Raw genomic sequence first — 16,462 nt, forward strand, 5'->3', positions numbered from 1 at the left:
TTGGGTAGCTTGCTTATCATCAAAATGATATATCTGAAAATCAGACCGTTCTGTACTTAAAGAATTGTTCTTGCAAATTTCAGAACAACATCAGAGTGCTATGTAACAAGACGAACGGATTTTGAAATAAAAGGTATTGCTGGCAATATGTAAAACTAAACCAGTCACATCCCAATAGTAAGGACCGAGCGAGGTGGCGCAGTGGTTAGCACACTGGACTCGCATTCGGGAGGACCACGGTTCAATCCCGCGTCCTGCCATCCTGATTTACGTTTTCTATGATTTCCCTATATCGCTCCAGACAAATGCCGGGATGGTTCCTTTGAAAGGACATGGCCGACTTCCTTCCCCGTCCTTCCCTAATCCGATGAGACCGATGACCTCGCTGTCTGGTCCCCTCCACCGAACAACCCAACCCAAGAGTCAGGTTGAAGACTGATTCCTTAGCACAAATAATCGAAGCGGCCAAGAAAAAACGCTGACTGTCAAACTCCCAAGCATGTGTCCAACCAGGGGCAACTCTTGGCCATTTGCCACGTGAGATCCCTGGGAGGTAGCTTTCATGGGGGTGGATTCACAGAAATTGCGGAACTCGAGCTACCACTCGCAATCAAGCAGTGAGACAGAACTACCTGACACCAACAGTCACGGACACTATAAATACGGACACAGCGGGCAGAAGATTCACCCAGAGAAATTCCGGCCCGCACCTCATGGCGTCAACTGCTAGGCCTTGGCCCCCACCTAATAACACACCCACACACCAAGAGATTTCGGGCTCCACAACGAAAAGAACTCTCTCACTCGGCAATCCACGAGATGAACGAAGACCATCACTTCTATAAACCACGGACGCAGATTGAGAACCCTTATTCTGCTCGCACTGCTCGTCAGCAAACCTGAAGCCCTCACTAGTCGCAAGTACCCGATTAAACACGGCAAAGGTTACCGATTTATTAGCGAATTGGAAACGCAACCCATCTTCCGGCCTGCTGCCTTCCAAAATATTAGAGACGCTATCCTATTCACTAATATTCATATATGAGACAGCAACAGCCACGTGAACACGCTCAGTATATTGTATCCCCATCTCATTAAAACCTTGAACTTGGGAATAATAAAGGCGCTCGAGTTTTTAGTCAATACCCGTCGGTACCTCGTTCTCTACCTATTCGACCCCTAAGTTGACACAAGAAGCACTGATTTACAAGGACACTACACAATAAGTTCTCAACCAACCTCAAGACATAGGATACCGCAAGGAAAGAACAACACAATTACAAACTTGTGATGCATCAGCGTGGCGCTCAAAACGTACAGTCGTGGACAAAACGAGCCTTTTCGTTATGCTGATCCGCACAGCTTTAAAGTCTGCTACACAGCATAACAGGCAAGGTGACGAAGTGTTACCAACATACTATGCACAGGTGTGAAATTGAAAAACTCTCCGAACGTAGTCAAACTGTTTTCAATCATGTGTAAGGCTACATTAATGCTGATCAGTATATTAAACACAAGTAAATATAAGATACAAATGAAAGAAGAATTAAAATGAATTGTACTAATAAAAATGAATTTCAGCTTGTCGAGATAACATAACCGTTTTAGTAAGACAAAGTACCCCAGGTCGTTACGAATTAGCAAAATAATATGCGCATTCTGCCGCGAAACGGTGTGTGTCAACGTTCAGACCGGTCATACTGGATTACCGCTGCTGACCTACCATGAAACTGTATAAATTTAGCAATGCGTGAAGATTCACAACGAAATTCAGTTAAAAATCATTCAATGCCATACTAAAGTTGATTCATTTATTTACAGAAGCGGAAAAAGTAGGCAGTAACAAGTATGAAATTCTACAAGAGTTTCATATGGACATCCACAGGGCGCCGTTACAGAACAAATGTAGCAATAAAACGTATTAGAGGCACGAGAATTTCTTAAAATTGCTTTACTGATAGTCTATCTGCCTCCATCGAGATTAGAACCGAAAACAAACCAGAGCTCCCTTCCAGTAGCAAACACCTTTCACCACGCTTGCAGACAACCCAGGCAAACAGCCCTCTATTATTACCCTAGAGATGGAAAAAGCCGGCAATTTCGCAATGAAAATGGCAAAATGATCTGCAGTTTCTATTGCATAGAGCTTTCTGGACTAAAAAACATGAATTTTCTACCTTAATGTCATCGCTTATGTAGCAATCATTCGGGATGTTTATCGAAATAACAGAACACTGTTGTTAGCGAGTTAATGTAGTAGGCTAGTTCTGCACAACCGCAGGAAATAAACGGCTAAATAATGGTTAATTCTAAACATTGTAGAATACGTTTACCAGCTAGACTCGCCACATCCAGAAAACGTTCATTAGCCGAAGTGTTCCTTAAGCTATCTAGCAATGAGAATGCTCGGTGGCATTAATACTGGGATTTGAATTACCACGGGTATAGGCAAATGGATTTTATTTGCAGTCCTGTAAACGTGATTTGGATTTAAGTCGTAGCTACGATTAATATGCTGACGTATCGACTGCAACTAGAACATTTCGAATAAAGAGTACGGAATTATTTATGCTGCCGTCATCTTCAGTAACCGTCGTAGCTATTTTCGTTGTTAGGATTTAGTCACATAAATCGGTACAAATGGAACCCTACTAGTCTCACTTTCTTGACCATCTATCTGTCTACCCAACTCTTAAAATCCGTTTACCTCGAGTATGGGTGGACATTATAAGCGGAAATGTATCGCACTTCTTGCGGTATACGGTCCCTTGGTGGTGTAAAAACGTGAACTACATCAACGTTATCTGAAGATAGGGCCGTTTATGTAAAGAAAACTTACGCGAAAGGTCAAAAAATCGCTCTACGAACTATGCGACTTCGGTAGTAAGTCCCATAGACCTAGAACTACTTAAACCTACATAACCTAAGGACATCACACACAAGTAGCACGAGGTAGGATTCCAACCTGCGACTGAAGCGACAAGAACCGTTCGGCCACCGCACCCGGCGAAACCCTTTTCACCTCATGTATAATGATAATATACACTGTCTTGTGAGGATAAACTGTATTCGCCAGCAACTGAGATCGTTTAATCACGGAACTTTTACGAAGCTACATTCAAATTTTGTTCGATGTCGTCTGCAATATCCACTTATGAACACCCTAGGAAAGTCGTATGCGATATCCACTTCTGAAGACGCTGGCGGATACTGCAGTGCCATAACAAGTAGTTATGCATGGACCAATAACAATAAGTTCTTAACTCTTTATTTCAGTATCAATTTGACGGACCTAGGTGTATATTTTTTGTTCATTATTTTCAGCCACAGCAAACAGCTTTGATACTCAAATCAAATGTCACTCACATGTCGCAATTACAGCATAGTTCCGATGTTACATCTACACGACTACATCTACAGGATTTCTTTGCAATCCTGACTTACGTTCCTGGCAGAGGGTGCATCGAATTACCTTCGGACTATTTCTCTACCGGCCCACTCACTAACAGCGTGTGGGAAAAAGGACCACTTACACGGGAAGAAATGACCATAATAATAATGTAATTCAGGGCTTGTGAGCAAAGATGTAAGTTCCCGACGAAATAATGTTTCGACATTCAGAACAGTTGTTGGTGATAACCAATTTCAATCTTCTTTTGCACCTGATATATAATAATGAACAGTAAGTTTCTCTTACATAAACAGTCTTTAACAGAGGAGAAATATCGGTTTCAACAACCACCTTCACTTATACAAGCAAATTTAAAAACGGAACAATAATTGAAATAATTACTGTTTACCACAATAAGTAGGTCTAAGCCACTCTTACCCCTGCGGGGACCACTCTTAAAACTGAGTAGACAACAAGTTAAAGTAACCACACATTCCAAGCAGCCGTAAGGCCCTTAAATTACGAATCTTTACTTAATTCGAATGGGTCTTATTTAAGTTACACAACAACCAAGAACAAAAATCAGTCCAAGTGAAGCAAACCAAGCGCTCAATCACGTGTGAGATACAGAGGCGAGCGAGTGCGTCGTGACTTACCCCAGTTCACTGCTAGTAGCGTCACGTCACCTTAACGCGTCTGAATGTAGCGCACAAGTATTGGATCACAATTTAGTATGAAATTGAAAATCAAAATTAATGTTTAAAACTTTATTACACTAAACTATAATTTAACAATGTTCCAAATACCAAGTCTTGATGTTCTTAACTTAATAGTTTACGGAAAAATGCCGTTTTAAGAGAAAAATCAGAGGCGCTAAATAATGACGCTAGGAAGCCAAAATTTGGTCATAAGGTGCAGTTAGAAGATATAAATAAGTGATGCTGGTTTCCAAAATCATAGAACAAACATTATTGCCAGAATCTACGTTTTTCGGAAAAATCAGAGGCGCTAAACAGTGAACTTAGAAATTTGAAAATTTTGGTTTGTTTTTCAGTACACCCCAAAAATAAGTGTCGATGTTAATCTACCTCTTATAGTTTTTGAGTAATTAAAATTTCAAGTACTTAATCTACAACATTTAGGTTAGAAAATTAGTTTATATTTAATGTTAGAGGCTTTTTGTTAAACCAGATGATCGAATATATCAAATAATAGAGCTACACAGAGGTTAAGACTTTTAACATAAATAGCAACTGATGTGTCTTAGCAAAGGTATGGTTCAGAGGTAACAATCTACCGTTAGTTCCACTAAATAAATTCTACTAAGCAAAGTTTTCGTTCTAGCAAGCTGGTACTTTCTACGTGTTTTCAAACTGTTTACCTGCATACCAGCAAAAATTAAGAAGTATCTGAAGTAATTGGTAACTATATTATTAAAGATTATATGCCCGAGATAGCGGTCACTTGTAGACTGCCGCCGTATGCAAATAGAGACAACAGTTGTTTTCTCGGCAGTCCGCACCGGAACCTTAGAAATACAGCCCATGAAGCAGTAGAAAGGTTTCACTTCGCTCTCAGACACTGTGAGGACCACCCCAGTTAAACGTCTGGTCGCGCTGTGCCTCGGATGACGTCACAGCCAAGCTGTGACAAGCGCGTATTTGGCAGTGAAAACGAATAGTGAACTCGCGAGGACTGTACACCGTCCTGGATCGTTTAGAATTCGGTAAAATAACTGAATTTCACACGGACGGCACACTGACAGTTCCGCGTGGCAAGTGGTGAATTTATTTCCACTTTTATGGCTAGCATTTATTTTTGAACATTTATTGCGAACTTCCAATTGGTGTTAGTAAGGGCGACAAACAATCTGGTAAGAAGTTACCGTAGAGGTCACCTCTGAACTGCTAAAGGTGCTGTTAGATTAGAAAGACTTCAGCAAAACTTTGAAAACAATTCATAGTCCAGATATCGCAAAGAAATGGGAAATACACACTTTTCTTTCAGTGGGCTGGACCGGAATGTGGTCGTGCAGACCGGAAACTAAGGTCAGTATGTTTCCCTTAGTTTTAATCACGTGAGCCTGGCAACTAATTTGGAGGTCAGCCATAAAGACGGCATCAAAACTTAAAACCAGTAGAGTAAACCTTACTCGCCGCCCCACGCAATAAAGAGGGAAAATTTCCAACCTTACGTCTAGTAATCTTCCAATGAGTTACAAGAAGTGCGCAACCACGCGAGGTCAAGCTAACTATCAAGAGTAGTGAATTGCAGATGCAATTTAAACGTTCAGAAACTGAAATATGGTTAGTGTTCGCAAACTACTGTATGGAAATAGTCTTGGGTTCATTACGTTAGATGACAAGGCAGGGCAAGCTACAAAAGGCAGTCTCTTAAAATCACACAAGAAACAGAATATCTGGAAAACTTATCTTCAGTAGCAGTAGGTTATTGCTGGAGTTTTGATTCCAGCTGCAACTGCTAAACAAGTTGTCATCAGTAGTAGAGCAACGCTGGTGCCACCCCACTGTGCATTGTTGCCAAATTTAGTCAAGATGTTGGGTACAAAATGGCTGTCATAGATGTGGCGACGTCACAGTGACGTCATTGTCGGCAGTTCCTATTTTTTCGGGAAATAGGTCAATTGGACTACCTCCACTAACCTAACTTTCGTCACCCATCTGCATATTGGCAGGAAAAGTACTCGGTCTGTGCTGGGCGGCTCGATAAGATGGACATAACTCTATTTTATCCAGTGTCTTCACCACGAGGTCCAGTGTCCAACTGACCTAGTTTACAACAATGCCACGAGAGGGTGCTGTCGCCCCTCCCATCTCCTCTCCTGTGATGTAATACAAGATGGCAGTCTGGGGAAAAAAGGTGGGAAAAAGACTCAATCTGAGTCTAGCTACTGGACTGGAAGGACAGATGCAAGTCTTTAATTAAACAGTATACTGCGCTGTGTACAAAATAAACAATGTTAGCTTCAAATGATTCAGTACTAAACAGTAGCTCAATCCAGTTTCAACAACAACTGGTGGGTATTTTCGCTATTAGTCTAGCACTGGAGAGTTGCTGCAGCCAATCTCGCCAATAGCCCTATATGAGGAATTATAATAGGACAGCAAGCAATCACTGAAGTGCATGGTAGTAGGCTCCTGCCAATCTGCAAGTGGACAGCTGCTGGTGGAAGAAACATAACGATATGTAAATATAGTTTTAGAGACCCACTGTTCTTCTGTATCTGTATTCTAACAGCCTGCATTACATACAGAACTCCGGTAGCAACATCATTTGAGATATTTCTACTTTTTTACGAGTCGCAAGCTGCATTTTAACCAACAAAAACACGGAAAATATATTGTACGATAATTTTAATGAATGTAGTGCCCGTTATCTTACCTGAAGACGGTGTCTCCTGGAAAAGAAAACTAACCAGACAGCTCAGGGTCACCTCCGGTCACCTCCAGTTTAGTCCAGCGCCATCTACCAGCTAAAAAGGCGGCCAGCTGGGCAGCTGCCGCTCGCCTAAGGCCCTGATACTACTTTACTTTCGACCGCCCTGACAACTCCCTCCCCCCTCCTCCTCCCCCCTCCACCCACCCGTCCTCCCACCCCTCCACCAACAGCTGCGTTACAATGCACGCAACTCGAGTTAACTGCAGCCACAGCCATGACATAGACTCCTCAGTTTAAAAAGAGAAATCTGAAAAGGGGACGTTTTTTCGCCAATACACCTCGAATTTCTCATGCAGAATGTGGATTCCTCCTATTTATACAAGTTATTTTTGAAGAAAGCACTCCGCCATGAACCTAAAATTTCTTCTAAGGGCATGCTCTACCTCGGTCACAGGGTGCCTCCTCACTTTCGAATTCTCTCTTAAAGTAACCGAATGGTTTGCCACATACAAAGTCTTTTACATCCTTTGGACTGCAGACCCACAAGTTCCAAACCGGAAGGTTTTCACTGTCCTTGCTAATCGATGCTTTGAAAGCTCTCCGCTGCTGCTGCTGAAGCTGCTGCTGCTGCCGCTGCTGCTGCCGCTGCCACTCGGTGCCTGCCGCCGTCATGTCCATGTGAACATCTCTTAATTTCCCCATCTTCGTTCTCTTTCCCTACCTCAGAAACACCGGTCGCCAGTAGGCCCCTCAGTCCACCATGGACACCTCCGCCACCACGATCATATGTACCTCCCATTCCCCTGCCGCTACCATTACCTCCTGGAGTGCCTCCTCCAGGTTTCACCTGTCTGCTCCTCCTCCCCTCCCCTCCCCTCCCCTGTATCCCTCCCTGTATACTGCCTCTGCTCCTACTCCTCCCCCTGCTCTCACTAATGCTCCTGCCCCCACTGTGGCTGCTGTCACCCGTCAGGATGACTTTCTCTCACTCCATACTCGCCCTGCTATGACTGCCCCTGCTTCGACTGCCCCCACTTCCTCCACCCGCGCTCTAGTCGCACGCTGGAGCACCTACCTTCCTTAAAGTGCCTCCGCCTCACATACGGGGCCTGCCTCCTGCTCCTCTCACTGCAACCAGTCCCTCACCCCTCATCCCTGGCCAAGTCCACCATAAAGCCCCCCAAATGCATGAGTGCTGATCTTACCTCCAAACCCTCCTCCAAAATACCATAGCCCACCTCTCTTCCTTCTGACCCCAAAAGGACACTACCCCTCGTTCCGCCTCCCCACCCCCACCCTGTATATATTAGTCCTTTCCAACACTGATCCTAATTCCTTGAAGCCCACATCCTTGCTGTAGAAATCTGCAACTATATCCTCAGCCCCCTCATGACTCAGCGTATCCCCCACAGACTCTGTTCTTATCAAATCAACCCCTCCCTCTCGCCCTCTTTCCATACTGACCTCCTCTGGAAACTTCTGCATACCACCTTTTGTCCACAGGTCTCCCACACACTTCCTTACCTCCTCCTCTTCCCACCGGCCCTAACCCCCTCGTCCTCCAACACTCACTGCTGTGATCACAAAGCTCAGCCCTGTGGTCATGGATGTGGAAGTGTTGGTGGAATTGAATGGCAACCCTTCCCTGGAAACCTGCTTAGCCTGACGTATCCGTAACAACTCTAGCCCTATCTTAGTGATGTGTGTGTTCGCCCCGCCTCCTCCATAGATCACCTCCTCGATCACCTCCTCGATCACCTCTTCACACAGGGAGCCCTGATTCTCAAGCATCGCAAGCTAGTTGATTCCTCCCATTCCACTTCTCAATCGTACTGAGACGCCCTGATAAACCTGCAGGTCACAACAGGTAGTTTAAGTTGTGGAAAGGGGCCAAAATAAGGGACTGTCAGTTACACTCGAACATTCGATCTTTTATTTGATGAAACATTACAAGAGCCAAGATTTTTTTAAAAAAATTAAGAAAACACTGCTTTGGTTTTGGAACTTAATTAGCGGATTAATGCGCCATACAATCTGATACCTTAAGGGCAAGACCACTTTAATTTAAAAACGGCTGAAAACTAATAACTTGAAGCTCAACCAAAAACAGAAATTTAAAAGGTAAAGCCTTGTTTTAAAGCAGTTCCTTACTTAGATTCTTTAGGGCTTCAGGCTGACACATTATGAGCAAACAATTTAAATTCAAAATCGGCTGAAGGCCCTACACTTAAGGGGACCCAGTACTATCCATCTCCTCCATGTTAATTTTAACAAATAGAAGGAACATTTTTTCTAAAACCATTAAACATATAGCTCTGAAATTTGACTACATGTTCAGTGAATATTTCTCTACAAAGTCATAATGCCATGTTAAGAAATATTTATTGGTTTTTGTTTTAAAAGTTTTTTAAACAGATGCTTATTTTTTTCTCTAAAATTTTACACTTTTTCTTCTATAACTCTTGAATTAATTTTTATAACAAACTGTAAAAAAATATTGTTTAAGGAAAAGATGTAAAAAATGTTGTGTATAAATTTTATTGATATACTGTTTCCCGTTTTTGAGAAAATGTTCCTTAAAGATGAAAATTTTCAAGTTACGCAAAACGGCTTCCAAAGATTTTTAATACATTCCTGCCCCATGTGATGGATTATCAGCATCGTCATCTTTTCCAGTGTTAGCTTCCATTTCACTGGTCTTTTCTGCCCTTTTACTGCATGTTGCCTGCTTTTCTCTTCTTCCTGCACCTCTTAGTTTTTCTTCATCAATTACGAGCGCTGTGGAAATGGTGTTGTGTCGTGCTGAAACGTTTAGGTCTCCTACCAGATCACATTGGATAAAGTTTCCTCCACTGTATGTTGCCACTTCATCATGCACTCCAAAATGCAATGTTTTTATCTATACAAGCACTCTTTTGGGAATCCTAATCCAAATTAATTTATTTACACTTTCATTTGTATTTTGTGCTTTCCCATGTAAACACTTTTCCAATAAACCTGCCTGTGATAAAACTGAGTATGGTCTTAATTAAATCAATTACAGCATTTGGAAACTGTTTTATGGGCATATTCCTTCCCTGATTGGTATTTACACCATGGGGTACACCTGTGGGGCGTAGTGCATATTGTGGGTGCTCATTTGTCGATGCAGTATGAAAAAATAATGCCCATACTGCTCTCCTCATATGTTCAATGTTTCTTGTATTTTGCCTAATGGCAGACCCATAGTACCTCTGCAATGTATCTATGGCTTCATCTGTCAGTCTTCCTCCAAGGGTCTTACCATCAATAAGCATCTGGGATTCCAACGCCTGCTTCAGTTCGTGCAAGCGAGCCCGCATGCACTTCTGCACATGTCCAATTTACTCCATGTAAATAGCAAACTCCTCCATGGAAACAGCAAATTCCCACCCAGTACTCCAAAACTCGCTCAACACTCCTCCAAACAACACCAGTATTTCAATACTTTAATCGCAGAATGCTAGCAAAGCAAGAAGGGTGACCCACAGCGTTTCCTTTCGTCCGTCGTATCCGTCAGACAGATCACGTGACTCGCCAGCAGCGCCTCATTAAACAACCGACCGACGAACTTTCACTCTCGGGCACGTCGGACCACTCGACATCCAACCCAACAATGCCTGACTAAAATTCGTAATTTGACAGAGCGTGAGGAATTAAATACTGTTCTAATATTCATGTCAATCTCCGAGGCTGACTAAATGTCTGATCACTCTGTCCTTAAAGTTTCGACTGCAGTTGTTTGCGCAACATATCGTGCGAGGAGTATAGCAACAGAGGTGCTAGAAATGAAGCGCTTGTTTCATTTTTTAACGAATACATAATGCTTAGTTAAAAATTGGTTTTAAATATTGATTACGCCGGCCGTGGAAGCCTACACGTTATGAATACATAATGATTTCCCTACGTGCAACACGAGGTTAAGCCTGTCGACCTTCTTTACTTCGGTTTTCAGGTTTTATTTCCGAAACTTATCGGAAAGGATATCTACAAACCAAATAACGAAGTAGGAAGTCGGCCGTGCCCTTTCAAAGGCACCATCCCGGCATTTGCAATAAGCCATACATGGAAATCAGGGAAAACCTATACCTGAATGGCCGGGCGCAGGTTTGAACTGTCAACCTCCCGAGTGCAAGCCCAGTGTGCTAACCACTGCGTTACCTCGCTATATAATTTCGTAGTAGTTTCGAGGAACGGTTCTGAGGTTACAAGCAAACATCCGCGAGGAATCGTGTTCAGCCACCCAACCGAACTTCCCTCAATCATTGCCCGCAACTCCGCAGTGGGCAGTTATCTGTCGTAATGTTTGCCAGGTATGTAATATACCCATGCAAAGTACAGTTTTCAAATCCTTCAATATTGTAGTCAGAAGCCTGTTATGAGGTATCGGAACCTGCTGCTGCGAAATCTAGATTTTCGAGCTCTTTCTCTCATTCAGTTACTGTCAGTCTTGGGCGTACCTGGCAGGATACTGAAAAATACCATTGCAGCCACAAATCTCTCTCCTTCACCCGGCACAACATATGGTGAATTTGAAAGAGGGATATTGGGTGTCCTATATGGCACTTTAACTCAACTGGATATGGTTGATAATATTTTTCTTTACGACTTCATACACAAGAGTAATGGGAAGTGAGCTACAGACTGGTGTGGTAACTGTCATGATAGGAAAGCTGGATAGGAGTAGAAATGATTTGCGACCAAGTTTACACAAGAAAGGGACGATTTAGTTACCTCGTCTTTCGCCAAGTCTATGGAGACTCATTAGAATTCTATGGCAAGGGAAAGAGTAGAGCTATCCAAATATCAGCAGGAAAGAGGCTCACTGTACTACAGCACGTACATTGCTGCCAGAGCCGCAACTGGGCCACAACTGCGTAGCTTAACGTAGCAAAGTAGCTCTGTGAGTGAGTGTAGGTGAGTGGCTGCCGCTGGCCGTCCTACATTGTGGCAGCAGAGGGTGGTCGTGGTTCCGAGCTGCTGGAGTGTGGCTCAGAAGGCACACACCGCTGGGTCTGCCAGATCCTGGACGATCACTATCGGCATCCAGCTGAGATTTGCAGTTCTTTCGCCAACTGTGAAATGCCTGGAGGATGGTATCAATACGTGTTAGTGAATTCCTCTCCCCCAAACTCATCATCATCGTCGTGTAGTGTAGATGAGCAAACGACGAGCAGGGGGAGGGGCTGGATGCAGGCGACAGTGAGGACTTGGGTACTAAAACTGAGGCCGGTGCCGAGCTCCCACCTGCAATCCTGCATACGCCCTGAGCCCACCAAGGAACACCAGCCAAAAAATCAGCCAGAGGGTGCACATCATCATCCAGCGACGAGGCAGCAAACCAAGATGGAGGCATCTCGATGACTGCAGAGGGACCCGAGGTGGCACGTGTTTCAGCCACTGGGAAGAGGGAACCATCGCCAGACTACGTTGGCTATCAGTACAGCGACAACTGTGAAAGGGCGTAGACTCCCATCGACTCTGGGACTGGCAACGATGGCGCGTGGCCCACGTGAGCTGGGTGAAAGTGATGGCTGCTGAGTCCAGGTAGGCACTGAATGTGAAAGCACAAGTCCTGTGGCAAGATAATGCAATTAACATGAACGAATTTGAATCTGATGGCGTGTCAGCAATCAGTGTGATCACTGCAGAAAAAAGAGAACGTCTAGGAAGCGGTACAATGGAGCCTCTTTCCCAGCACCTCTGTCCTCCATACAGTCTATCACACTGACAATGCGGTCTTTTGCATTTTACCTGTCTGGGCGGAGTGGGTGCCGCTCTTAAGGCAGTTGAAGCAACTCGTTAAAAGTACAGTGCCACCAATCTTGCTCAACTCCATCAGCAATGGTCCATCGGATGGCTGGGGGAGGTAGGAAGACAAGAAGAGAAAAAACGGCTTGATTCCTTGTGTGGGAGGAACGAAATTTGTCTACCTGTTGCTTAAATGATCATACAAAATGTCCTGCTCCGCTGTTGGATTGGGAGTGGAACAGTGCACTCATTATGTGGATGATTCCAGAGGTGGTGCAAAACTGTGACTGACATTTGACCTACTAATTTGTTGCCACCATCACCCTTGGCAATCCCTTGAGGCAAAAAATCCAACAAGACCTGGCTTGTGGAACGAGTCAGAGCATAGAGAATAGGAATCAGAGAGGGAAATTTGCTGAAAGCGTCAACAATGATGCGCCAATGTTTATTCCAGTAATCTTCCACGAAATTGAAATACGAAAGTTGCCAAGCTGTTTGAAGTCCAGACCATTCAGAGAACTGCTGAGGTGGGGCTGAGAGCTGTTCAGCACAGGCTTGGCACTGAGAGGTCAACTGTTCATTTCTGCAGCCACACCATGTCGTGCACAGTGATGTTACGCCAACTGCTGTGTGTCAACGATGGCCCAGTGACCTCGATGTAAGAGACAGGCTGGAGAGCCTGGGGAACCACAGTAAGTGACTGATCGTTATTGGTGCAAAGCAAAATGACACCTTGCTGAGCTGCAAGCGCGTGCCGATGGGCAAAATATTGGCAAACCACAGAGCTAAGAATGCCGTACCCGCTTCTAGCTGTACACATTAAGCGCTGGCACGCCAGTCGGGAACGATGGAGCAGAGAGGGCTGTGAGAAGAGGTCAGCCAATCACACGCTGACGACCCTCACCAGGGCCACAACGCTACAGTAGCGACTACTGTGTGTAGACGACATAAGCGCCCCTACTGCCTGGCGACGCCATAGTTGAATAGTAGCTTCAGGACTAGCGGTTTGGATAGAAGCGTCAACTCTTGTTACTTCGTTTGTACATTCTGTGTGACACAGACACGGGAATTGTTATACTAAAGAGACCGTTTACTTTGTATGTCTACCTTTGCTTGCAACACATCAGTGTAATTAACAAAGTTAAGTACTGTCTCTTTTCATTTTCTAATACAACTCATTAATATGGTTTATTTGAATGTAATCCGAGTAAGCAAGTTTCCTAGACACCCCACATTTGAAGACGAGTATGGAGACATAATAAAGTTGCCAATCTGTGTGGGTGTAGTGCAGCACCATTGGATCCATGTTTGCAGAGAATGTGAATTTGGGAATTTTCCGGTGATTAAGCGGAAAAGCATGCAAAACACCTCTGCTTCTTGTTGCTACATTAATGCAGAAGACAGAGATGTCGTCGCTGGGCCAATGGCGAAGCGAGAAAGAGCATCTGTGGTACCTAGCTTAGAAATAGTGAATTGGACCATCTCATATTGGTAATTTGACAAAAGAGGACCACTGTAGCTTCTACGCAGTGTGAGTTAGCATTGACTGAGAAGGGCTACACAAAGATTGACGAGGTTTATGGTCAGTGACCAACTAAAATTTTCTGCCAAAAAGATACTGGACACCATTGGCAATCACGATAGCCTGCTCTTAAATTTGCAAATAATTGCAGTGAGTTTTGTTCAATAATTCCAACGCAAAGGCAATCATCCTGTCAAAAGAACCAAATTTATGGGACAAAAGCACCGATCCCATAAAAGGAAGTATCAGTAGAAATTAGCAAAAGTTTGGCTGGATCAAAGTGAAAAAGACATCGACCACTAAGCTACACACCTTTCCGCTTCAGGGAGGTAGACTGTTCCTTTTGTTTTGTCGCAGGAGTGTCATTCTTCCTGCGGAAGCGATGCAAGGTAGCCGCGGTTTGAGCGGCGATACGAATAAATCGGATGTAGTGCATGAGCTCCCCTAACAGAGAGTGCAATTTTTCGCTATTAACGACCTTTCCTAAGTATTACAGTAGAGTCCAAAAAAACACACGTTTGTATCTGTTACATTAAAGGCTAGCTGCTGACAACACTTGAAACAGGTCGAACTCCCGACGAAAACATTAGCAATCTTCGCACTCTGAGATGAAAATGTCGTCCAAACAATTCGAGCAAAAAGGAACTTCTGCAGTCAGCTGCTCCAGAAAGCTCTGGAACATCGCAGGTGTCGAAGCATTGCCGAACGGCAATTTCAAAAATTTGAAGAGATCTAAATGAGTATTAATGAAAAAGATCTCTTGCGATTGCTCATCCAGACAGAGTTGCAAGTAAGCGTCGTGCAAATCAATTTAGGAAAAGTAGCAACCGGCATCCAATTTATCCATCAATACTTCCGGATGTGGCAAGAGACAACTATCAATGAATGTTTGAGGACTCTCAGTTTTCTTGAAAACGGTGCACAAACAAAGACTGTTGGACGGCTTCTTTAGAATAGCAAGAGGAGGCATCCGCTGACTGGCAGTAATGGGCACTACGATCAAACTGTCTTGCAAAGCATAAGTTCCTGACCCACTTAAAAGTAGGTCTCGAAGAGCGTGAGGAAAAGGATGAGCTCTAAGAAAATGTGGCCATGCATTGTTCTTCATCGTGACATGTGCGACAAAATTATTAGTTTTGCCTAAACCGTGAGAAAACAAATCCTTAAATTTTGCACATAACTTAGCAACAATGTTCCTGCAATCAAAGGAAGAAACAGAAAGTACGTTGTCCTGATTCCTTAACCCAAAAAAAAAAAAAATGAAATTAGTCTAGACCAAAAATATTGCTTTGTCTCGACAGCTAAACACTGTAAATGTCAGTATTTGCCAAATTTCGGAAACTACGTATGACAGTAATCTCTCGGCCGTTATATTCCGTCAGCGTATGGCGCGATGTGCTCAACTTAGATTTGCCAGGCAACTCGTAAGTGCTACGAATGAGCGAAGTCATTGAAGAGCCAGTGTCATCTACATCTACGTGATTATTCTGCTATTCACAATAAAGAGCATGAAGGTGGTTCATTGAACCCTCTGGCAGGCAGTCTCTCTACCGTTCCACTCTCGAACGGCACGCGGGAAAAACGAGCACTTAAATTTTTCTGTGCGAGCCCTGATTTCTCTTATTTTATCGTGATGATCATTTCTCCCTATGTAGGTGGGTGCCAACAGAATGTTTTCGCAATCGGAGGAGAAAACTGGTGATTGAAATTTCATGAGAAGATCCCGTCGCAACGAAAAACGCCTTTGTTATAATGATTGCCGCTCCAGTTCACGTATCATGTCTGTGACACTATCTCTCCTGTTTCCCGATAATACAAAACGAGCTACCCTTCTGTGAACTTTTTCGATGTCATCCCTCTGTCCCACCTGATTCGGATCCCACACCGCACAGCATTACTCCAGGATGGGGCGGGCAAGCGTGGTGTAAGCAGTCTCTTTAGTAGACCTATTGCACCTTCTAAGCGTTCTGCCAATGAATCGCAGTCTTTGGTTTGTTCCATCCACAATATTATCTATGTGATCGTTCCAATTTGTTATTTGTAACTGTAATCCCTCAGTATTTAGTTGAATTTACAGCCCTCAGATTTGTGTGAGTTATCGCGTAATCGAAATTTAGCTGATTTGTTTTAGTACTCATGTGAATAACATCACACTTATCTGTAGGGTGAGAAAAGTGTCAGTTGACCCTGCATAAAGAAATCTTTTTAAATCCTTTTGCAAGTCGTTTTGGTCATCTCATGACTTTACAAGGCGGTAAATGACAGCATCATCTGCAAACAATCTGAGACGGCTACTCAGATTGTCTCCTATGTCGTTAATATATATCAGGAACAATGGAGGGCCTGTAACACTTTCTTGGGGAACGTTGGATATTACTTCT

This window comes from Schistocerca piceifrons, chromosome 3 (genome assembly GCF_021461385.2).
Source record: "Schistocerca piceifrons isolate TAMUIC-IGC-003096 chromosome 3, iqSchPice1.1, whole genome shotgun sequence".
NCBI classification, from domain to species: domain Eukaryota; kingdom Metazoa; phylum Arthropoda; class Insecta; order Orthoptera; family Acrididae; genus Schistocerca; species Schistocerca piceifrons.